The 24847-nt window shown below is 35.5% G+C and overlaps 1 protein-coding gene across 2 annotated transcripts in view; it reads left to right on the forward strand.

The window, feature by feature from the left end:
• The first annotated feature begins 6509 nt into the window (after positions 1-6509).
• The window catches only part of LOC129235938 (torso-like protein), a 30411-nt gene continuing 12073 nt past the window's right edge, over positions 6510-24847 (forward strand). The window contains exon 1 of one of the 2 annotated variants that reach the window (XM_054870028.1): positions 6510-6600. The gene's annotated coding sequence lies outside the window, so the exon portion shown is untranslated. Of the gene's footprint in view, positions 6601-6668; positions 6984-24847 lie in introns of those variants that run through there. The other variant, XM_054870030.1, reaches the window with a different exon arrangement.

The following is a 24847-nucleotide window of genomic DNA, read 5'->3' on the forward strand; positions in this document are numbered from 1 at the left end:
GCAACATAATGATTTGGGGATGCTTCTGTTGATATGGAGTAGGACCTATTAATCTCATAACCAATAAAATGTACAAATTTTTTTACAAGGACATACTTCAAGAAGTCATGCTACCATTTGCTAAGGAAAATATGCCCCTTCGGTGCCTTTTTTGTGATAATGACCTAAAACACTTTTCAATGTTAGTACGTGAATGGTTTTTCCAAAATAATGTTAAAGTTATGGATTGACCAATTGTCCAAGCCAGTCACCCGACCTAAACCCCATTGAAAACCTTTGGGGAGATTTAAAGAAGCGAATCGGCAAGGATATATTCAAAAATAAGAAGAATTTATGGCAAAAAATCAAAGAACTATACTTATGGATGATTATTCTTTTGGTAATATTTTTGAACACAATTAAGTTGAACAGAGCCTTCTTTTTCACGTCTACGGTGGACGTGAACAAATTCAATTAAAAAGCGGAAGTCTAAAGACCTCGTAGTCAATGCTACGCCTTTGCCTGTTATTTGCATATTTTATTTGAATTTTATAAAATAAAAAATAAATAAATAAATTTAAAAAAATGTTATTCCGAATTGCCACTATTTTTTCTTATGTAGCTCAAACTTCAAATCACCAAAAACAACAAAAAATAATTGAATGCTAACAAGTTTTCTTTATACAGGATGGGCCAAATAAGACCTACTAATGTTAAGCACAAATAACTTTTTTATTTTTTGACATATTTATTTTTCTCTTTTTGTAGGTTATAATTAAATTGTTGGAAATTTATTATGGAACCCTACAATACAACACAACGCGTTAAAATTATCGAGTTTTTCTATTCTTACACAATTAGCAACACAAATTGATTTTTTAAATAATGCTTTGATGTCGGATGAATCGCATTTCCATTTAAATAGTTATGTCAACAAACAAAACTGTAGATTGTGGGGCTCTGAAAATCCAAGGGCAACACACCAACATTAGTTGCACCCATCTAAATGTACTGTTTGGTGCCACTAGAGGCCACTAGAGTTATCGGTCCATATTTCTTTGAAAATTGTTTGGTCGAGCTCTTGCTCCTATTTGTGGTGTGCCTCTTGATGTTGTTCAACAAATGGAGGGACCTACAGTTTAAAGCCGACCTACAGTTTAAAGTCCGAACGGCAGATAGTTTTATGAGGAGCTTTTTCATGGCACAAATACGCTCGGAGGGTTGCCATTGTCTGCCGAGGGGCGACCGCTATTAGAAAAATGTTTTTATTAATTTTGGTGTTTCACCGAGATTCGAACCTACGTTCTCTCTGTGAATTCCGAATGGTAGTCACGCACCAACCCATTCAGCTACGGCGACCGCCTTTAGTCTTTAGTCATTAGTAGGTTTTATTTGGCCCACCCTGTATTTGAAAAAAAAAAATTCTTAAAAAGACTACCGAATATATTTATCATAAACGTATCTTAAACCACACCTAACTCACTTTGATGACTAATAAGAGAATCGTTAGCAGCAATAATGAATAGTTTAAGTGCAAGAGTCGGAAGTTGCGCTAATTTTTAATTTTTGCTAAAAAAAATTCAATAATTGAAGGCTACAAAAATGCAAAATTTTTTCTTTTTCTTTATATAGATCAAATATTTATTTAGACTATAAGTCTTCACTCCAGCCAACTTTAATACAATTATAAGCAATTTAGTGAATGTACCCAATTTGCGTTTAAATTTTTGATTTCGAGGTTGTAGGGTCCTTTATCTAGGAACCAACATTAATACCAATAACAACACTTGGACGCAGACATCATCTCATGAGGCGTCACTGGAGTGTTTGAGAGAAAGATTCTGCGGAAGATTTGTGGACGTTTGCAAGTTGACGACGGTGAGTATCGTAGGCGATGGAACGATGAACTGTATGAGCATTACGGCGACGTAGACATTGCGCTGCGAATAAAGATCCAGCGGCTACGTTGACTGGAACATTCCAACACGTTTCCACGACCGTCGGTTCTACGTTACCGAAACGACCCGATTTTACCATATACCCGGCCAAGGACTGTCACTCCAGCAGCATTCCCCGTATGTAAGCATGGGGAATGTTTATGCTGCTATAATAACAATAACAACATGTCGTCCGAATGGATGCAAACGATCTGGCTCTGAAAGTATTCGATGCGGTGCCAGCTGGTGGCAACAGAGGACGAGAAAGATCATTTGGAGAATGACTTGGTTTCATTTGCTGTGTCAAATTGGCGCCGGTTAGTACGAGAAAGATTAATTATGCGCCACCTTGTATTTACGCAACATGTAATATTTAAAACGAAAATAGTAAGTGGGTGAGACAATGTTTATTATTTAGCGATGCATTTAAAAATAAATCTTAACTTACACAAATAAAGTATCAAATAATGAACCGTTATATTTATATGTAAGTATGTGCACATATATGTATGCACATGGGTATATTCTGCGTAGAAATACTTGAACTAAATTTCGAATTGCTCGGCAAACAGTTAAACAACGATAAGATATACTAAATTAAGCTCGGCATACATAAATACATACATACAAACAGAATATACTTTTATTAATATTGCAGCATTGTGGGTGCAAAAGAATGTTGACAACAGCAAGTTGTGTCATGTTGAACCTTTTGGAGTGCAATGCCTTCTATATGTATATGTGTATGTATGTATATGTGTATATTGTGCGTACAAATTAAAACGAGTACTAAATATATATTGCACATACTCGTCTTTAAGTCTATTGTTTTGATGTAAAGCTCAAAGCCCACGTTTATGCCCGCATGTGCAGAGAATTAAAAATAAATGCTCGCACCATTCGCACTATAAACAAAGGGCTCACTAACAACACGCTGAATAAGTGCATGCATATGAGTATGTGTGTGTGTATTAGTGTACACAATGAGACATCAAAACTGACGCGTCGCTTAATCGAAAAACAAAAGCGTCAACATTGCACGCCAGATATTGTTGTTATTCACTTTTTAGTTTGCCCATGCAGTATTCCCTTTGATTGCATTAAATCGAGTTGAAATGCAACGATCATCACCACTGCTGTTGTTTTAGCCAGTCTGCACACGCCAACTAGTCAACGAACCGACCAACAAGCAGACGGACATTCTTTCGACGCCAGCCACCACGATAATCATAAATTCAAATGCCGGCATCTACTAGCCTTAACCGAGTCCACCCCCGCGCACCTTTCCTATGCCTCGACGACAACGATCGGCTGTTGGAGCATGCAACGAATGGCTCTGGTTGGGCGATGTTGCAGTTGCTTACGCTTTGAGTCGGCGTGTTCGATGCAGTCGCGAAATGTGTCTGCAACATGTTCAGTGCCGTAGGTAGAGAAGGGAATTGCTTTCGAATAATTTTTCCTTCTTTTTATTTAAAATAGTTCATACAACAACAAGAACCATATAACTTAAAACATCACATTTCGTACTAAATTTAAAAAAATTCAAAAGATGTTGTTTTGTCAAAATTTTTATATTATTTTTAATTTTTATTTATTTTTTATACTATATTACAACAAAAACTATGTAACTTAAAGTTTCACACTTCGTACAAAATTAAAAAAAAATTCAAAAGATTTTCAAAAAAATGTTTACAAAATTTTTTTATTATTTTTAATTTTTGTTTATTTATTTTTAATTTTTCTCTATTTTTTATACAAAAAAAGTTCATACTACCACAAAAACCATATAACTTAAAATTTCGTACAAAATTTAAAAAATTTAAAAAATTTTGAAAACTTATTAAAATGTGTGAAATTAAAAAAACTTTGTTTATTATTTTTAATTATTATTTATTTATTTTTAATTTTTCTCTAGTTTTTTATAAACATAAAGTTCATACTACAACTACAACAAAAACTAAGTAACTTTAAGTTAAATAGTTAGTACAAAATTTAATAAAATTAAAGAAAAAAAGTACGTGTAGTACGTGTACACATAACAGAAGTGAAAATTTCAAGGCAGACAAAGAAAGAGGGAGAGACACGAGAGAGAATGAGATAGTGAGAGAAAGAATATATGTATATCTAAATAAATTCACCACATTTCCAGAGAATATAAATAGACAAAATTTACAAAAAACGGAGAAGGGTCGACCGGTGTAGGTAAACGCCGGACGCAAAACGGGGCAACAACGCCGTTTATCACCCGCACAAACGCAGCGATTCCAGGACCGCAGCAATGGCACAAATTACCGCAAGGCAATACCAATAAATCCGACACCGGAATGGATGGCTCTTTATAGTACGCACAAGCACTAGCCAGGGAACGGAAATAAGCGCCAAAAAGTAGGCACCAAAGAAAAAAAAAAACGCCAACAAAAATGGGACCAAAAAACGCCCTAAACAGTATGAACCAAGGAAATATATCGTCAAAAAGTAGGCACCAAAAATATATTTCCTACAAGTTTGCACCAACAAACAAGCGGCAAAAAGTAGGCAGTGTTATTTCTCACTAGAAATTAGCAACCACAAGGAAAAACTCAGGAAAAATAGCCTAAAGTGTATCTAAGATATATGTATATAAGAGCAAAAATGTTTAAGTTTTATATCCCGTGGAATTTTGGTACAATAAAGCGCCAGTTTGCGCTAATAATTCGCGCTGATTTTTAATTTATATGTTTATTTTAAGTTTAAATTATACCAGGACAACGATCCCAAATATAAAGCTCATATGGTCAAAATGTGGCTTCTCTTTAATTGCAGTAAAGTATTGGATACACCACCCAAAAGCCCGAATATTAATCGAATAGAAACTTGTGGACTTATTCAAAGGAAAAAGTTGCAAAGAAAAACTTAAAAAGTCGAGCTGAGCTCAAAAACGAGGAATGGCACAAGATAAGGTAGGGCTGTAAAGCTCAAAATTTGATTGATGTTAAGATGATGCTCGGATTACTCATACAAATTACTGATTCACGTTTAATTTTCAAAACAAATAACTAAAAGCCCTTGCAAAGCTCGTGCACATGTAAAAAAGCTTTCTTGACAGCTGTGTTTGAAGTATACATATATTGTTTTTGTTTTTCATTTTTGTGTTATTTGTAAACGATATAACTGCATCATCTTAATATTAGTCCAATAAAGCCAACGATTCAATGAAAGCCATAAAGAAATACACATTTTCTTATGAAATATGTCTGAATCTGCGATGTGAGTTACTCCATAAAATGTTTGATGGGTTGTGGTTTGTTTCTAACATCGGTAAATATTCCGTTAGCTCTTCGAACTCAGTAAGTAATACAATAAGTTCTCAATAGTTGGTGTGCACTGAATTTATGCAGGTCTAAACAAGTGATTGGGTGAAATTTACCCCAGTGGGTAGTTCGCATACGTTTTTGTACATTCAGTCAAATGGCGTCAAAAGAAAGTGTTCCGCATATATAGTATTGACAAGTAGAGGACACTATCATTGTTAACAAAAATCATTTATTTCGTCATCCGAATCAGATACAAAATTTTCTGGTTGGTTGGTTGGTTGGTTAGAGAGGCGATTCATCCAGAATCCAACTAGCGCTTCCGCAAAATTTTCTACTTCGCTTTCTTTTAGAGGCCGACTCCTTCATCATATTGCCTTTATTGCTCTAAAAGAAAATCACTTCTTATAGAAATGGAATTAAGAAAGATACAAATTCACCTTTGACAAAATTAAGTTAAATATATATGTATACATATGTATGTATACATACATACTGTCAGCTTTAAAGGACATCACCACATATTGATAAGCTTTGAGTATTTATTTATTTATTTAATCTGTAATTTAATTTTAATTAATTTTATACAAATCAAAAACCAACTCATTTTTATAAATTTACTATTTTTCGTATTCTTACTACTTTATTTTTAGTTTACATAGTTTTCTGAAGTCCAAGATAGTTTCCAATATATTTTTTTCTTTAGAACTCAAAGCCTATTGCTGATAAAAAATTTTCTTTATGTGAATAAAATACAAGAATTTTACTATTTTATCTGATATCTTTGAATAAATTAAATTAAACAGTTCGTTTTCAATTTATTTTATCAAAATCCATACAAAAAAGGTCTAAATGAAAACTTTAATTCTGTTTCTGGAAAAGAGTTTATGAATTACTCCAGTGTGTCGTTTACGTCAAAAAAATTTGGTGCGCCTTCCGAAGGTTAATATAACTAATTAATGTAAAATAAAAAAATAAAAAAATTAAATAATAATAATAACAATTATAATAATAAAAATAATGAAATAATAGTTTTATTTCTTTTATTTGTTAGTTCTTGCATTACGGAGTTCACTATTTGTTTAGCTACATACAATATAATTCGCCTAAAGGTCAAAGAGTTATTGTTTTTCAAATGAATTGTGCTCTCAATGTGATCGTCGACGCAGCGCCAACAACTCATATGTTTCTGTCAACCTGTTAGCAACATGTTTCTAAACACACCACCTCCGGCTTAGCTTCGTCGTGTTTCGCCTGGTTGTGTGTTGTGTTTTGTGTTGGCATTTTTAGTATTGCAGGAGATCTCGTGTCGAATCGTTGGTGATTGATCGTGACTGTTTTGATTTGATCGCGGGCTTGCTGGCAACACATTCAAACACATTGTGTAGAGCAAAGTGAGTGGCTCAGTAATTTGGTTTATAGTTGGAAAGTTTTTGCGGAGTGTATTTTTTAATTTTTAACTAAATTTTTGGCAAATCGACATGGAAGTGGTGTTTTTCGTTAGTAACTAAAAACTTGTGTAGTGCGAACTACTTTTTAATATACACGAAAGGCAACTACTATTACGATATGCTCAAATAATTATCAATATTAGTGACTAATTTTAAAAATATGGGTGCTAATAACAAATTGTTCATTTTTATTTATTGCTCCGTCATGCATATGTTTGTAAAAATGTGAAAAAACCAGAAGTCCAACTTGGAAAATAAGTCTCTTGTTGGCGATTGGAGTTTTCGGTAGTGCCGGTGTGGGGATAATCGTGTCGCATGAGTGAACGGTCAGTGAATTGTATCTAAAAGCATCCACGAGCGGTTGTAAATAAATATTTACACCTTCATACATACATACACCTGTTGTACGCTTGAACCCCTCATCAAATTTCGATTCAATTGATAAAGTGTTGTGTCGCGCTGTGTCCATTGGCGCCCGATGCAGAGTCGTTTATCTACTCGTATATTGGCGCCAATATCTATGGCGATTTGCCAGCTTTTGCTAAGCACTTAAAATATTATCTATAGAGTTAGAGTTCATAATAATTATTGCGAGTTTTTGGTGTTCGTTATTCGAATTTGGTGCTCGAATTGTTCTGATTGACAAAATGTGTATTTATGTATGTGTGTATATATGTATGTACATGCATACCTACAAAGTATTAGTAAATGGATGTCGGGAAAAACTGGATTGCTCAAAGTGATAGACATCGTGATATAAGTGAAACAGCGCGTGTAATTACAATGACCGAAAGTACGAAATTATAACTTCTAAATTCAAAAACCAACAACAAAGTTCATATCAATAAATTATATCTGAGCTGGCCACCGTTGGGGAATACTTATACCTACCTCATATACTGCATATGCACACATACATATGTATGTATGTAAATTCAATATGTTTACTATGCGCATAGATTCAAAATCATGTATTCATTTCGAAGCACTTGAATAACGACATTTGTGTGTGCGTGTATTGAGTTAACCTGACCTTTTGACTTTTGTGGTGCTCTGCTTTTTTATGCTATTTGTTCTTGCTGTTGTTATTTGTTAGTGTTGATGTAGTAAAGCAAAGCAAAAACCGCGCGCCTTTCAGATTAATTGTGCTTGCAATGCTTCACTGCGTCCGTCTAGCACACTTTTACACAGAAACAGCATTTATACATTGACTTGTTGGATGCCGATGCTGATGTTTGTTGGTGGAAAAAATCGTGATAAGGCAAACCAGTTGGCGTGATAGTATTTGTGTGGTCTGGTATGTGCTATCCCTGTAGGGAAGTGAACTATACGAGTATGTGACTTTTTAAATGGTAATGTTTTTTAGCTGGGATTTAAAGTTATGAGTTTTATGGCAAAAAAACATTACTCCACAGCAGTTATAAGATGAGAATTATAATTTTGTTATTTCCTATATCCCAATATTTACTTTTTTTGTTGCTTCGCACTGGCAGTTCGCTAGTAACAGTGTCCTGTTTCGACAGGTTTGATCCGAAGGAGTGTTAGATGAGTGAGTTTAAGAGAGCATGTGGATAGGTGGTTAGTATCGTGCGGGGTACCTTCACATGCTGAACATATATTGAGTATGTCAGGGTCGATGCTGGATAAGTACGAGTTTAATAAGTAAGAGTTTAATCTGCTACATTAACCAGAATGCAATTGAACCAAAGTTACAAGAATCTCGAGAGGCAGCTGAAGCTCTTCATCTATTGTAGGTGGCAGTTGGCCTCCGAAAAGGCATTCGGGGTCGGGAGTTTAGGAAAGTGGCAAAGGTCTCCCAATGAATGTCGTTTATTGTCTATCTAAACACTGCTCGGTCCAGTAGTTGCCGATTGGTTTTGCCTTGGATTTCGTCGGAGTAGTTAAAGAGGTGTCTCCTGACGTGCATAGGAGGCGATTCTGGTTCAAGCAGGTGTCTACATGGGTGAGATCTGCGGTAGCACCCAAGCAGAAATTGCTTGCTGAATCTTTTAATGTACTCCTTGGTTGGGAGCATGGAAGTCTTGTTTTAAAGTTATTGCAGGGGAGGCATCCCTGGAGGGAGTTAGCATTAATTGGACAAGTGTGAAGCTTAGTCCACTGCGAATCACTTTAGTGGCAACTGATATGCTATGCGCCGAGAAGGAGAGCAAACTGTCGAAGGTGGGACTAAAAATTGTGTGGTTGTTAACGGTCGGCATTGGTGTACCATCAACTATCCTCTGGAGCTGTAGTTTCACCTCCTTCGTCCAGATGGTAAAGAGGCTTGCCGTGGATTTAGTGAGAAAGTGCTGAGTGCTGGAGACTACTCGCTGTGAAGAAGAGAGAAAATCTGACGAGATAGACGCTCACTTTGGAGCACAAGTTATCGTGTTAATTGCGTCCGTTGCACTACTGAAAAGTCCTATTTTCCAAGTCCAAACACCGCGCATAAACCATGTAATTTGCGCTCTACAGTTAAACACGGCGGGGGCAGTGTGATGGTATGAGGTTGCATGTCCTATTTAGGGGTCGGAAATTTAACATTTAACGAAGGAAACAAGAATAAAGAGATGTATTGGGATCTGCTAAAAGGTAATTTAGTACAAAGTGCGTATAAAATATTCATTAGGGATTCGTTTAGGTTCTACCAAGACAACGATCCCAAGCATACGTCTGGTATTGTAAAAACTTGGCTTATCTGGAACTGCCAACATGTAGTACAGACGCCTGCACAGAGTCCATATCTCAACGTTATTGGGAATTTGTGGTCAGTGCGGGAAAATAAAATAAGAAACCACAATATTTTAAATGCTTCTGATCTGAAACGGGCACTACAGGAAAAATGGGATACAATTAGTTCCTATTATACAGCAAAACTTGTAGAATCTATAAATTCCCGATTAAAAGCTGTACTGAATGAAAAGGGATACCCCTCTAAGTATTAGCCGTAATCATGAAATCGAAATATTAATGTGTTTATGTTTTTTGAATACTTTTAATTTAGTGCATCATTTAAGCTCTGAGCTCAAAACTGTAACTGAATTATTTTAATTTGCCATATCTTTCTTATGAAGAAACATTTCTTTTTATTTTTTGTTATTAAATAAAACATGTTTTTTAACTATAGAAAAATATAGGTTTTTTTCTGTAATGGAAATTCCATAAAATATATTTGATATTAAAATAAATTGTTTTGGCTGCATCAAATAAGCTGTGTCACTGTATATTCAGATTGGAAATGGAAAAAAATATTTATCATCTAATAACTGTTACGAAACCACTTTTTCTTAATTTTTCTTTTCGTTAAATTTCAGTATTTTGACAACGTTTTCAACTTGCAAATGCGTGAAAACTGTTATTTGCTCTTTTTGATAGAGAGAGGACATAATTTTAAATATTAAATTAATAAAATATTTTAATGTCAACTCTAACTAAAAAGGTGTTAGTTATTCCGTTCATTTACTTTAAACTTATTATGCAGTTATTTGTAAATTTCCAAAGAAAAATAAAATTCATTTTAGTCTTACGGGGATGCTACATGCTTATTTCTTTGTACATTGTGAGTATTTGTGAGATGATGAGTTAGTCTGTCGATATACTCGCAGATTATTTCCCTGATCAACAATCACCTCTTGTACCCCACAAAAAATCTCTACACTAGCGAACCTTTATTTTCGTTTAAAAGCCACTGATAAATTTATATCAACGATAACCGCAAAATAATATTTTTTACAATTCATTCATTACACAAACCTTTTAAGGCTTCCGGGATATTGACTTTAAAATTCGCAATTCACTAATTGCATTTTGTTACAAAGGAATAAAAACCATTTAAGAGGAGCTTAACTTATTTACAACTATTGTGCACAGTCGTAGTTATTCATATACAAATATGTACTCAGATCTATGTATTTCCATATGTAAAACTAGCATTTTAGCTTTAGCAAACAATAGAAATTTTAGTTTATATCTTAACGACGCTTTACAAAGCTGACTGCTGATCCCACTGCTGACCTGCAAGCAGTAAAGCCGTCAACTCGTAAATGAAGAATATTTTTGCAATTTCAACTTGATGAAAATATAATTAATTGGTTTTTCTTGTTTCGTACATGTGTATGTTTGTGTGTGGTAGACTTGAATTATCAAATCAAAGGAGTGGTTTGCCAGGAGTGCAATTGCCGCTCGGCAGGTAATGCCAAACAAAATTCTGAGTGCTTTCGGAGAAATCAGCTGGCATTACTTTTCAAAAAAAAAGTATCATGTTTTCATGACTTATCAATTCATTCATTCAATTCTCTTCATAATAATAATAATTCTGTATCTGTAGTGTGCCTGATGGCGACACTTTGACCTAAAAGCTCTTTTGTGTTCTACTACTTGCCTCAGAAGTAGTTAATGCTGGTCCTATTGACTGGCACTACTCCCATTAAATGTATTACAGCAGGTTCCCTCAGGCCCCAATTTAGGAATTAGCTGTAAGTCTAGTTGTTTCAGTAAACTTCCGCCTCTTTAGTCTTAAAGACAATATGAAAGAATTGCTGGATGATTGACTGACTTCTATGTATTTTTGTTTTGTATAACTTTTTTATTAAGTGAAAAAACAAAAAATTTTTGAAGAGTAACTTCTTAGGCGTTGACGGACGAGCAAGAATGGAGAGTAAAATTTTAAGGCAATGCAACGTTTTGGGCATTTTCGTTCCGCGAGAGAGAAAAAAGATATAACTTTGAGCAAAAGGGAAGATAGAGCTATACCTTATATTATATATATCTTAGATACACTTTAGGCTATTTTTCCTGAGCTTTTCCTTGTGGTTGCTAATTTATAGTGAGAAATAACACTGCCTACTTTTTGGTGCTTGCTTGTTGGGGCAAACTTGCAGGAAATATATTTTTGGTGCCTACTTTTTGGCGTTATATTCCCTTGGTGCCTACTGTTTTTTGGTCCCACTTTTTTTGGCGTTTTTGTTTTTGTGCCTACTTTTTGGCGCTTATTTCTGTTTCCTGGCGGTAATTTGAGCCGTTGCTGCGGTCCTGGAATCGGTGTTTATGCGGGTGATAAACGCTCCGAAGAGTACGCGTTGTTGCCACGGTTTGTGTCCGGCGTTTACCTACACCGGTCGACCCTTCTCCGTTTTTTGTAAATTTTGTTTTTTTGTATTCTCTTCAAATGTTGTGAATTTATTTAGATACTCGTATATATTCTTTCTCTCTCTCTCTCTCATTCTCTCACGAGTCTCTCCCTCTTTCTTTGTCTGGAAAGTTTCACTTCTGTTATGTGTACTACGCTACACGCACTTTTTTTTCGTGATGGAAATCTTTATGTTTACCTTACGCGTTCCATTGCCTGTTTTTTGTACAACACAAAAATTATACATCTTCTGATAGTGCATACGATTTCCAGTTGGGTCTTTGATGATGTCTTCATAATTCTATTTTTAGCTATTATACCATGATGAACTTTGTCATTTGATAATTTTTTTGACATTGTATTTCTTTTTATTGCATAAAACATAGCCCCACAAACATAAAGCATAGCTTTGTAAAGAGTAAAGTTTTGCGCTAATGTTTGCTACTCATTCAAATGACGTTTAAAATGGAAATTAATTAATTCCCGCACGTTTCTGGTGCGATTTCATAGAATTTTTACTAAAAGTTCTGGCAGTCATTTATACAAAAAAGAACGTGACCGAGATAAGCTTTTTACTACAAATTAAATTTCAATAATTGTGTAAGCTTTTTTATGTATTGTAAGCGTTTTTATATGGTATACATACACATATTATTGGGAAACTAAGCATAAACAGTATAAGAAATATTTTTTATAAAAAAGGAACTTAAAAAAAGTCTGAAGGTTTTCTCATGCGATAGAATAGGTTTGAAATGTTTCAAGATCTAGTAAAAGTCACACTTGTTAGCTGTATTAAAAAGTCCGAAATTACGAATTGTCGATATTTCTATGACTGATTTTTTGATTTTAATCTTTTTTGATGGAATACCTTTGCCCCTAATATCTGTGAATCCTGATTATTATTTTTGGTTCATTTAATTGTCTTTAATTTGAACTACTTATATATTTTACACGTTAGAATGTCTCTCCTGTTATGAACTTCAGGTCTTACTTAGATTCGCAAAGGACTCAGGGTTAATATAAGAAGTTTACTACAAAGAAACAAAGGAGCGTAGAGGTCAACCTCCATCTGGTATCACTAAGGACCAATCGGTATATGTGATGGCTTTTAGCCAGCCAGGTCAACCTAACTTAAATCGTTTAGGCGGTCAGATATATTTTACATGCATCAAGATCAACATTCTTCAAAGTATCCTAACTGCCTAAACGACTTCTGCCGACTTCAAAAACTTGCGCCATGATATTCTTTTACTTGTACCAATTTCCGAACTAGAGCAAGACTCTCTTTTATAAGTATATTATAGTATTCAGATATGGAAACCTTAAATAGAGGTATATTCAGAAAATAAGCTGACTTTTAATTTTTCTCGAAAAATATTTATTTATTCATCAGTATCTGTTTTACCCCCTTCAAAGTAATACCTCTCAGATATAATGCACTTGGATCAACGTTTTTCTCAATCCCCAAATCCTCACGCTTTGGTATATTCTGAGCTCTTCCAGCAATGGGGACTATATCCATAATTGTAGTAAATGCTCATATTTTTATAGGTATTTTATGTTTTTCCTGAGAACAGGAAAAGGTTGATGACAAAGTTTTCGTATTTCTATTCAGTAAGGTAAATTTGTCGTCCCTCTGTTTGTCGTCACTGAGTGAAATATTCCCACGTTTTCTGATAGTAGCTTCGATTCCAAACGAGCAGGTGCCATCTATCAGATCAAAAGGGGATGCATTTGTGTTACTATCTTTTTTCCAGATAAATATGTAGACTCTCTGCAGCAAAGCTGGTACTACCCTTGACTGATTAGATGTATAGACATTTATTCATTAAACATAAAATTTCCTATCGCCATTAATTAAAGCTGAAATATATTTTTCAATTTTCTTTCTCTGAATGCCAGTTATCATTTCGTATAGGTAATATTTGTAGAATTCATTTTCCGGCATCTAATTTTTTCTTACTCATCAATTTCAGTTTTATACTTTTTTTCTTAAAAATACGTCGACATGAGAAGGCTCTTTCTCTTCTTGTAGCTCGGATCATTAGGGACCTTTCGTTCCGGCCCAGAACTGCTACTTCAGCAGCATTCTCTGCACATGTATGCGCAACGTTTATTCTACTAATGGAGAGAACAATTTTAAAATGAATGGCAGATATTTTTATGAGGAGCTTTTGCATGGCAGAAATACACTTGGAGGTGCGCCATTGCCTGCCGAGTAGCGACTCCTATTAGAAGACTCGAACCTACGCCTTTCCTAATGGTAGTCAAGCACCAACTCACTCGGCTACGGCAGCTGCCGCGAATAATGATGCCATTAATGAGTAAGACAGCCCTTTACAGAACTAAGAGGAATTGAAAACCGAATTGTCAACTTTTGAACTGTTATTCTAGCTTTCGACCGTTCAATTTCCCTCTTTACGTTATTTGCCGCAGCGAAGTCTTTCATTTATCATAACTTCTTGTTGATGAACCATAATCTTCCATTTTCCATACTATAGATTTACATATTCACAACGCGGCCTACGATATAAAATTCAGTATTTTGAAAAGAAAGCAAATGTAAATATTTCTGTGAATCCCACTGGGGTTATCCAAAGTATACCAAGCGGTATATATTTTTATTTCATATACATACATAAATAAGTATGTACTATTACTGAATATGGGTTATATTTTAGCTCGTGTTGTCTTAATTGTAAATATATTCCGCATGAAGCCCCTTTGCGAACGTAAAATGGGAACCCCCTAATGCACGCGATTAGCCGAAAGAACCGTAGAAAATTCTGAGATTACATCAGGAAGTATTCAGTGAGTATTATCAAACTAATACTTCTTCATTAATCTTCCCGCTAAGCTCATACTTATCTGGCCTTAATTTTAGGTATTTTAAAACTAAGATAAAAAAAATGGAAAACATTTTTACTATCCATTTTTTTATGGTTTTTATTAATATTGGAAAAGTATAAAAAAAAATTAATAAAAAACTAATTAAAAAAATACTTCATTAGTTAGGATGTCGCTATCGGATTACGCCAAATCAAAGAAACAAAACCACAAAACGGCGTCAACTTGAAAAAAAAATTTTTTTACGCTAATTTTTTACCTCTTCAAACTTTTTAAAAATACTTTAAATAAAAATAAATAAAATACTAGTTTTGAGAAAATCGCGTTTGAAATTTGAGCAACAATTTCAATGGAATAACTTAGATCAGAATATTTACTACTCGCTTACTCTGGATATATATTATATGTATATTTCCAAGTATATATTATATTATATAAGTATAAAGTATATATATATGTATAGAATAAATAAAGGTTGTGTGGGATAAAAAAAGATTTTCTGGAAAGAACGAGTCCTCAAGTCGTCCGGTAACATCTGCCGTTCATTGTGCGATTCGCTCCACTCGGCCGGCTTAGACGCCACGTCACAAAATCCGCTGTATCTCCGAAAATAATTCGAATTTTGAAAAATCCGTTGAAGGGCATATTTTTGAAGGTCTAAACTTTAAAATCAATTTTTTCAAATTTCTAGACCAAAATACCCACTTACAAAACTTGAATCCGATCACTAGCAAGAAAATCGCTTTTAAGGTAAGTAAGAAAGACAAGAATATTACAATGAAAATGTTCACAATAAACTTAAAGTCGGAACGAAAATTCGAATATTCGTAGTGCACTTTTAAGCTGTATTGATTTCGTATACAAACATTCTTTTAAATGTCATATACACTCATACATACAAACGTGCATTCCGGTTAGTCTTCTTTGATGTTTGAGAAACATGCTTCTTCACGATTCAATTCTTGCGCAAAAATACTTTAGAACTGCATGCTATGTATGTACTTATGTATGTATGTATATATGCATGCATACATCGGCCACCATAGCCGCGAGAGTGCTTGTGCACAGCTGACTGGTAGTCTGGAAGGTGTGAATTCGTGTACAAAGAAATGTAGCTATTATTTATTTGTTGATCAAATACACAACTGAAAGTTATTTTACAGTGCTTATTTATTTATTGCAGGTTATTATTATTATTTTCTACAGATGTTGTAACTTCAAAATGAGAGGAGAAGATTTTTTATAGTGGCCGACAAAATCACCAGCTAATCTTCGAATTCATTTAAGTTTTCAAAAGCTTGCCATGAAAGAACTATCTGCCTTTTGCGCAAATACCAAACTTTCCCAGACCTATGTAGAACTCGATCTAAACCTGGTTAATTTGCAAATTTTCAGAGAACAAAGTGACAATTCGGTGCAAGGTAGACGTGGAGAAATTTCAGCCAGCAACTTATCGATCCATGATCGGAAAGCATATAACAACTTTTTGTAAACGAGCAAATTTTTTTTGTTGTTGTCGTTCTTGTATTTTTCTGTTATTTTTGTTGTTGTTGTTGGTGGTGGTGGTGGCGGTGGTGGGTGTGTTGTTGTTGTTGTATTTCGGTATTATTGTTTTTGCTGTGTTTTGTTGTTTTTGGTTTTATATTTGGTTGTTGTATTTTGTTGCTGTTGTTTTTTTTGTTCTATAGAGTTCGTTAACTTCTTTTTTTTTTCAAATCACACAAAAGTCAACATAAACTCAATCAACAGCTTAATTAAAGCTATCGCAATACTCATTAAAAGCCTGATCGTCATATCTCAAATATGTCTCTCTAACAATATATCATAGATTTGTAGTTTTTTAGAGCTGAGAGCACGACAGCTAATGCTCTTACTTTATACTAAATTGTTAATTTCTTTAATTTGGCTAATAAATAATAATATTAATTTTTTTCCATCTCTTCTTGTTTAGAGAGAATTTTTACCTACTCTCTTCATTTGAACTGATGGCTGGTGACGGCCAATTTTGCTATCTAACGCAGCTATTGTCTCTTACATACTTATATTGAGCGATCTTTTCACTTGTGGCGTAAAATTTTTGATTAAAATTCACATTTGCACAAGGTTACTCTGTCGTTTCTCATTATTCGTCACCCGTTCACTACTTGTTGGGCCATTCCATATGCATGAGAGTCAACTCGTAGGGCGCAAGACCTAGCCACCGATGACGGCTTTTGCATGCGCAAAGAAGATTGCCGCAATGATGGCAAATTGCTAATCAACGCGCAGACTGTGCGAAATGGTTGTTCGTTAGTTCGTCTGACAGCCATTTAACAGTCAACAAGCTACTGGTTGGTGGATGTTTGGGTGGTCGCCAAGACGTTACTGACATTTTTAAAAGTTCACGTGAATTATATGCGGTCTATTCCAACTCATTGTTCAAGATCTTAAATTGCAGGCCAACCGAAAAGTAAAGATGCAAAAGCGCATACTCATTGTGGTGTAACAAAAAGTTTTTGAAAAATGATGACAATAACATTGCCATTCAGAAGCATTGGTGCGATCATAACAAAGCAATAGTTTTTCATAATCACAAGTTAAGTACAGGCACAACCAAGGTGGTGTGGAGTGCATTGTACAAATCTGCTTAGTGGAGCACTTGACAAGTGAGCGGAAAAAAATGCCTTATTGCTGCTTCTTTCGCCTCTATTCATGGCCAATGCGGACTGGCTGGCAAATGTATGGAAAACGTTTTTTTTTAGTTTCTGAGTATGTGTGTGTGATTTTTTTTCTGCCACAATATACGCATTATTAAATTGTTGAGTAAAATATGCATGTAATGTGGACATATGAACTTAATAACCAAAGCAATGCCTAGCAGCCAATAGTACTCCTAAGATATATTGTTGAAAATAAACACATCCAGCATATGACTATCGGACAATTTTATATCCTGTATGCAATGACTTGCATGCCTTTGATTTACTGCATTCAAAGAAAACTTTAAAATAGATGCATTGTTTGGTTGCCAATTTCTTTTGACAGCGCGTAAAAAGCTTGAAAAAAATCTGATTACTTATACGAAATTTGTACAAAACTCCATTATGTCATGCATCTCCGCTGGCTGGCTACTAACCACTCGACCTCAATTTATAACTGAATTTGATAACGCAATATATACAAACGCTCGAATAATTACTAATTTGGCGGAATTCGTTCTGAACATTTATGACTTTACTGCACAGCAGCAAGTCAGCATTAATTTTCAGTTGTATGTACTTTCACATGTGTATCTGCATGCAAAAAAAAAACAAACAAAATATTAAAAATAAAAAACAAAAACAAAATAAAAATAAAAAAGTTATAGTAAACTGCGTAGCTTTGTAAGTGCACTTACTAATTAAGATGTGGGGCCACATATGGCTTACAGATCTAAGCCGCCGCTGAGGCCTTTCTTCCTCATTCGGTGATTGTATTACATTTAGCTACTCAAAATATTTACTTCGTAGTCGTTATCGCAATTGGTTTCGTACAAGTGTACATACATATATTATATTTCCAGCTACTTGAATTTATTTTCGCAAATATAAATGCACATATTTGTACATGCGTACATATATTTCTTGGAATTTTTATTTTACTACGAATATGATTCGATTGTGTAGCAAAGTCTCAGTTTCATGAAATTTCAGCATTCTCAACTGATAGCAGTGCCAATTTTCCCATCTTTTACTAGGTATAAAGTCCTCTAAGCTACATATGTTTATATGCCTGCATTAACATACACTTGTGCTCACATAATTAATTCACTTAAGATTTTTATATTATTTGTAGTGCTTTTAATGCTAAATCTTGCTCATTAATTTTTTATACAAATATATTTTATTGTGAAATAAACACCTTTTAAATCAAAGCTTCAAGCTTCGTGAGAAATTCACAAAATTAAACAAATTTCAAAAAATATTCGCCAAAATTCTCGATATTAATAGAAATATTCAGAAAACTTCTGGCCAATTCAATTTTATTATAGTAAATGTGAAGTGTAAATTTGAAGTTATTTAAAAATCGTGTTGGTTTTTGATATATTTTTCCGTTTATGATGTTGATAATTTTCTTCCCCATGCAGCCACCTTAGCCGATTAGGTAGTATGTGACCACGATTTGGTAGGCCGGGGGTTTGAAACCTGCTGTGGGCACGAAGTACCAAATGCTAGAAATGGGTTTTTCTAATAGCGGTCGCTCCTTGGCAGGCAGTGGCAAACCACCTCCGAATGTATTTCTGACATGAAAAAACTCCTGATAAATAACCGTCTGTTGTTCGCAGACGGCATAAAACTGTTTGTGAAAAACATCAAGATGCGCTCAACAAATTGGAGGAGGAGCTTGGCCATTTAAAAACAAGCGCCAATTAAAAACAAACAAAAAATCAAAAAGTAAATTTTAAAATTTATGTTTCATTTATTTTTTAATTAATGCACTAAAGCTGATGATATCTCTCCGTAAAATAAAATGTTTCTGAAAAGACATGGGCGTGAAAAATCGTTATACTAAATATTCTTCTGATTCGCTATACTCAGTTTTCATCGCCTTGAATTGCTGTGTCTTAAAGTAGAAAATTTGCTCATTGGAGTACGAGAGTGTACGAGAGTTCTAAAACGAAATGATTATGATTTTAATAAAAATTTATGAAATGCTCAAAACAAAAATTAGTTGCCCTTGAACGACATCCGCGTTGTCCACGAAATTATAAGGTTACTGCAAAACGCGTTCACAAAAATGCTGAAAAATATGCAAAGAATAACGCGTCACAATAAAACAAACTATTATGTTTTTTAGCTCTTTTTCGGCTGCATCTTCACGCACTTTAAATACAGTGTGCATGGAAGCTCAATCAAAACGCAGTGGTTGCCGCTCATTTTTCACTATGTTCGAAGTTGTTTTTCTTTGCCTTCTACACGTCGTCAGTCTTTTGTGTGGAAATAAACAAAATTGGCCTCCTACAAGACAGACGAAATGGAAAGCAGAGAGGGCGGTAGGCGCCTAGCATATAAATACTTTGCTATCCACATGTAGTGCAGTGGTGGCAAGAGACCCAAGCATAAAATGTTGACTCTGTTATTAGTATTAAAAAATGTTACAAATTCATGGCAGCAGATATTCATCAAGATAAATGCCCCATTAGTTAACTTAATGACAAACATTTTTTGTTTTGTTTTTTGTTATTATTGCAAATCATAACGCGCCCAAAGGATCTTTTGAATATTTTCTAAAGGAATGAAAATTAAAAAACTTTCGGCTAGAGTCCGCTCGTTATTATTGTAGCAGAATAAATATAAGTCCGTGGCCGGATATGAATCCGAGTCGTTCCGGTAACGTAGAACCGACTGTTGTGGGAAATTTGCTAGTTCTCCAGTTGTAGTTATATCCACCGATTGGCGGATAACAAAGCCAAATCTTCCGATTTCTGATGCAATTCAACTTCTTTAAGTGACTGACATTCATTTTCTTTTACATTCTCCCTGGTTTATAGCTCTATTTCACATATAACTTCAACGGCGAATCGTTGGAGGTGTTTTCTCATAGTTTTTCACGGCACCATGTGAGAACTACCACAGCATCAAATGTCAGCTGCGTTGCACGGAGTTAGTGCGCCAACACAGTGGGGTGGAATGCAAGTTACACTAATTAAAGATGTTTTTTGTTTTATGCAAAGTTGAGTACGTGGACTAAATAGTACCACCAGCCGCGCATACACAGTTCAAGATTAGCCTACATTTTTGAAAAATGTGTACATATATATGTGTGTACGTATGTGCATATTGAAATCGGATATCAGAAAACTTCTGAAAATTACTCCTCCTTTCACACTTAACGCTCTGGTACACTGCTATTTTTGCCATTTTGTTTGTTTAACGAGCTTTGCGCATGCGTTTCCTGGCATTATTTTATTGTGCTGGCGCGTACTACACGCACACATTAACAAATACATATAAATATCATGTGGCGCATTGAATACGGGAATTTTGCTGGCGATGCAACCGGTTTGTCCAAGTGACTGCAGTTTATTATTCACTATCCAATTTGCAGTTTTTCCTCAGCTCTTTACTTTGTTGTTAAATTTTTTTTTTCGCTTTGCTTTTATTTCAACTTTACAATGTTTGTTGTTTATAATTGTCTGCCAATGCGTTAAGTGGTATTTTTTTCTTCCAGTTTCATTAGGAAACAATTTGCATGCTATGCTAAACTTTTGTATATTGTCTGGCCCGCATTGCACTGGTTTAGGCCAGAGTCGCTGCTTGGGCACTACAGCTAATTTTTTTGTCTGTTTTTTACGCGTCCGCATTTGCTCAATTATGAGTGCAAATAAATGAATTGTATGTAAACAAAATGTATTTCTATGTACCCCATAGTAGATTGGACTGTCTCATGACTTAGTTTTTGTGATTATACCTATCCGGTCTCTCTATTCGCTACTTAATTTTTTCAACTACACCACCCGGACTCCACTGCAGTAATTTCTCACTCATTTTGATATATTATACATAATTTCTGCACCAGAGACTGAATGAGTACGCTGAAAAAATACTAGGAGAGTGAAAGGTCGGCGACCGACCAAAGCTTTGTAATTAGCCAAATATTTGAAAATATTCTTGAGTATAATATCAACCGGCATGCCCTCTTTATAGATTTTCTGAAAGCGTTCAATAGTATTCAAAGAGGCACTGAGACCTATTCCAAAGTGTTCTTACAAGGCAAAGTGTCTAATTTATTTAGAGTTGAAACAGGAGTAAAGCATGGAGACGCGTTGTCTACGCTTGTGTTCAATCTAATCCTAGACTATGTAAATAAAGATGTTGATCCATAGATACAGATACTATAAGAATAATCACTAAAACTTCTTAAATATGTGGCTGCACTGATCACTTGGCCATCCTTGCGAGAAATATGAATGTTCTAAAAGAAGTATACCAAGCAAGCCAAATAAAACCAAAATTCTTTGGATTAAAAATTAATGCAACGAATTAACAAAACGAAATACCTCGCAAGACTTAACACGTTGAGAAAAGCGCCACACCTCACAATTTTTCTTCTTCTTGATTGGCGCGATAGCCGCCAATTTTATAACCACGATTTTTAACAAAGCGCACCAGTCCTTTCTTTCTTGTACTAACTGGCGCCAGTTTGACACAGCAAGTGAAACCAAGTCCTTTTCCAACTGATCTTTCCAAGACAGAGGAGGTCTTCCTCTTTCTCAAAGTGCAAAAATCTTCCGCCAAATATTTCTCTCAAACATTCCAAATATCTAGAAAAACGAAAATCAAAATATATAAAACACTGATTCGACAAGTGGCCACATAAGGAGGTGAAACGTGGACACTGAAAGCAGATACAATCACACAATTAAGCACAGTGGAAAGAAGAATACTGGGTCCAGTACGAGAAGGCAATGGTTTTTATCGCGTCGGAAAAATTCCGACAAGGTGAAAACGTCTTGCCGTTTGTTAAATCGCATCCAATGGGGGCTAGGATACGTTTACAGAATGCGAGTTATGGTGAAAAGCGAAGAAAGACGCCGCGGAAGGTATTGTTCTAAGAAGCATAGAAGCAAATGACTACCGTAGTATGGCTACGGACCGATATGTATGTATGGAGAAAAATTGTGGAGGAAACTATGATGATGTAGTCCAAGCAATATGTACTCAGACAATAGGCCTCTTCTATTCGCCATTTCCCCGCTCGCTATCTTTTTGCTGGATTAACTTGACGAAACATTTGCCTGCGAAAGCAACAACAAAGTTATCGAGGAAGATTCGCCCCTAGCGAGTATGGTTATAGATCATTAGGCTACACTGCTTTACCAACACATGTACTTTAAGGCAGCTCTCTTCCCGCGTTGCCGGCATATGTTCATTTGTTCATTTGTACCAGTTGCTTCATCTATTCGCCACTTGCTAACTCTACTACTATGGCTTACTTAAGGCGAAATAATTAAGCGAATCTTGATATATTATATTTATGCTTAATATTTCATGGCAGTTGAGAGTAGTTGCGAACCAATAACTTTATGAGACTATCAACTCGTTATGCTGGGGTTTTAACATATTTTCGTGTTAGAATAATGACTGTACAAGTTGTCAACTGTGTTGTTAATACATGGTTCATTCTTAATTATTACTCTACGTTCACTTATCTCCAGTATGTGTGTGTGTGATATGGAGTATAAAAACAAAACAGTGGGCATATTCCTCCGTTGTAAGGTGAATTAGTGAAGTTTACAGTTTACAGTCCAACACAAAGCCAATTAAAACAGCTGCGAGTGATGACGACGAATTATTTTAACCCATAAATGCAATGAAATGGATGAAATTAATTGACCACAAAAAGATCTACAAAAATGACACAATTTTGTTTCCTCCTTTGGCAGATTTGTCTCATTTTTGCATAATGCATAACAAATATTGGCCAAATAGTATAAGTAAGGAAAGGGACCTATTCCTAAAAAACACAGCTATTCATGTTTTATGGTGTCCCGCTTCTGGTAATTAATTTTTATTAACTGTATAAGTTAGATTCTGTTGTTGTTGTTATTGTTGTAGCAGTAACTTTGCCCTGTCAGTGTAGTGTAATCACCGGCTGTCTTCGGCTAGCTTATCTAACGGTAGGCCTAGGAAACTTGCTGTTTCGACAGGTTGGGTCCAGAGGGAGAGGGGTGTTAGATGAGTGGGTTTGATGGGGCACAGTCCATGTGAAAAGGTGGTTAGTGTCGTGCGGGGTGCCTTCACATACCGGACATATGTTTAGTATGTCGGGGTTGATTCTGAATAGGTAGGAGTTTAACCTGCTACAGTATCCAGAACGTAATTGTGCAAGGTGCGGATCTCACGGGGAAGCTGAAGTTCCTCATCTGCAATGGGTGGTGGTTGGACTTCTATAACGGCATTCGGGTGTCGGGAGCTTAAGAAGGTGGTAAGAGTCTCCCGATGAATGTCGCTAATTGTCTGTCAGTAGGTACAATGTCCTATACAGTAGCTGTCTGTCTGTTTTATCTTGGATCTCGTCCGCGTAATTGAGGAAGTACCTGGGAGGTGCCTCAGGCTCAAGCAGATGTCTGCATGGGTGAGACCTGCGGTAACACTCTACCAGGAACTGCTTCCTGAGCAGTTTATTATGTTCCTTTACAGGGAGCATATGGGCCTCATCATGTAGATGTTGTAGTGTGGACATCAGAAGACATCCCGTCGCAGTCCTAATGGCAGTGTTTTGACAAGCTACAGAGCTTCGTCCACTGCGAATCACTGGTTCCAGGCGACCAGACAGGCGCAGCATAGTTTAAAACCGGCCGGCCTATTGCCTTAAATGACGATAGCAACATTTCTTTGACTCTGCCCCAAGAACTCCGGCAGTACTTTGAGTACTCTGCCCCCAAGTACTCCGGCAGTACCGATTTGAGGACCTTGTTGCGGTTTTGGACTTTAGCAGCAAAGCGGTTGTATGCGCTGAGAAGGAGAGCACTTAAACTAGCCCTGTCTAGTGTACCGTGCGTTTGATTCTCTTCATCATCGCTTCATCTTGTCGTAAAATATTAGCCCAGAAGTAAAACAAACCTTATGGCATTTGCTATAAAAAACTCTGCACCACCAAATAGTTTTGAATTATTGGAAACCCCACTTCGCTGTGTGTGAATTAATAAAGGATATTTAAAAAGTGACAAGTTGATGAATAATTCCTAGAAGGAACCTTTTTGTGCCACTTTTGACATTTGTCAAGTAGACAGATGTACTATTTTACCAGACAGAAAAACGAGTTAAAATTATTGAAACTTATTATGAAATTGGTCGAACTTTAAGAACTACATGTCGCAAAATTTGTGATTTTTTTGGTATAAATAATCATCCGAATGAGCCGACAATTCGAAGGTTGATGAAACAATGTCAAGAAACTGGTCCTGTGTGGTCTGGCAGACCAGATATTAAAATCTGGACGTTCTGTCGGAAATATTGCTGCTCTAGCGCAAAGTGTTGCTGAACATACTCCAACATAGATATCTCGACGATCTGAACAATTATAGCCTAGACAGACGGCGGCATTAATCGAGATTACAGGCGCAGTTAATTCTGATTAAAATTGTAGTCTGACAGACGTTTGTTACACGGATTAGTGAACAGCTGATTTGCTTATTGGAATGATTTTGCCAGTGAAAGATGGCCGCAGGCAGTATATAGGGGTATTAGGAAT

This window comes from Anastrepha obliqua, chromosome 1 (genome assembly GCF_027943255.1).
Source record: "Anastrepha obliqua isolate idAnaObli1 chromosome 1, idAnaObli1_1.0, whole genome shotgun sequence".
Classification (NCBI taxonomy): Eukaryota; Metazoa; Arthropoda; class Insecta; order Diptera; family Tephritidae; genus Anastrepha; species Anastrepha obliqua.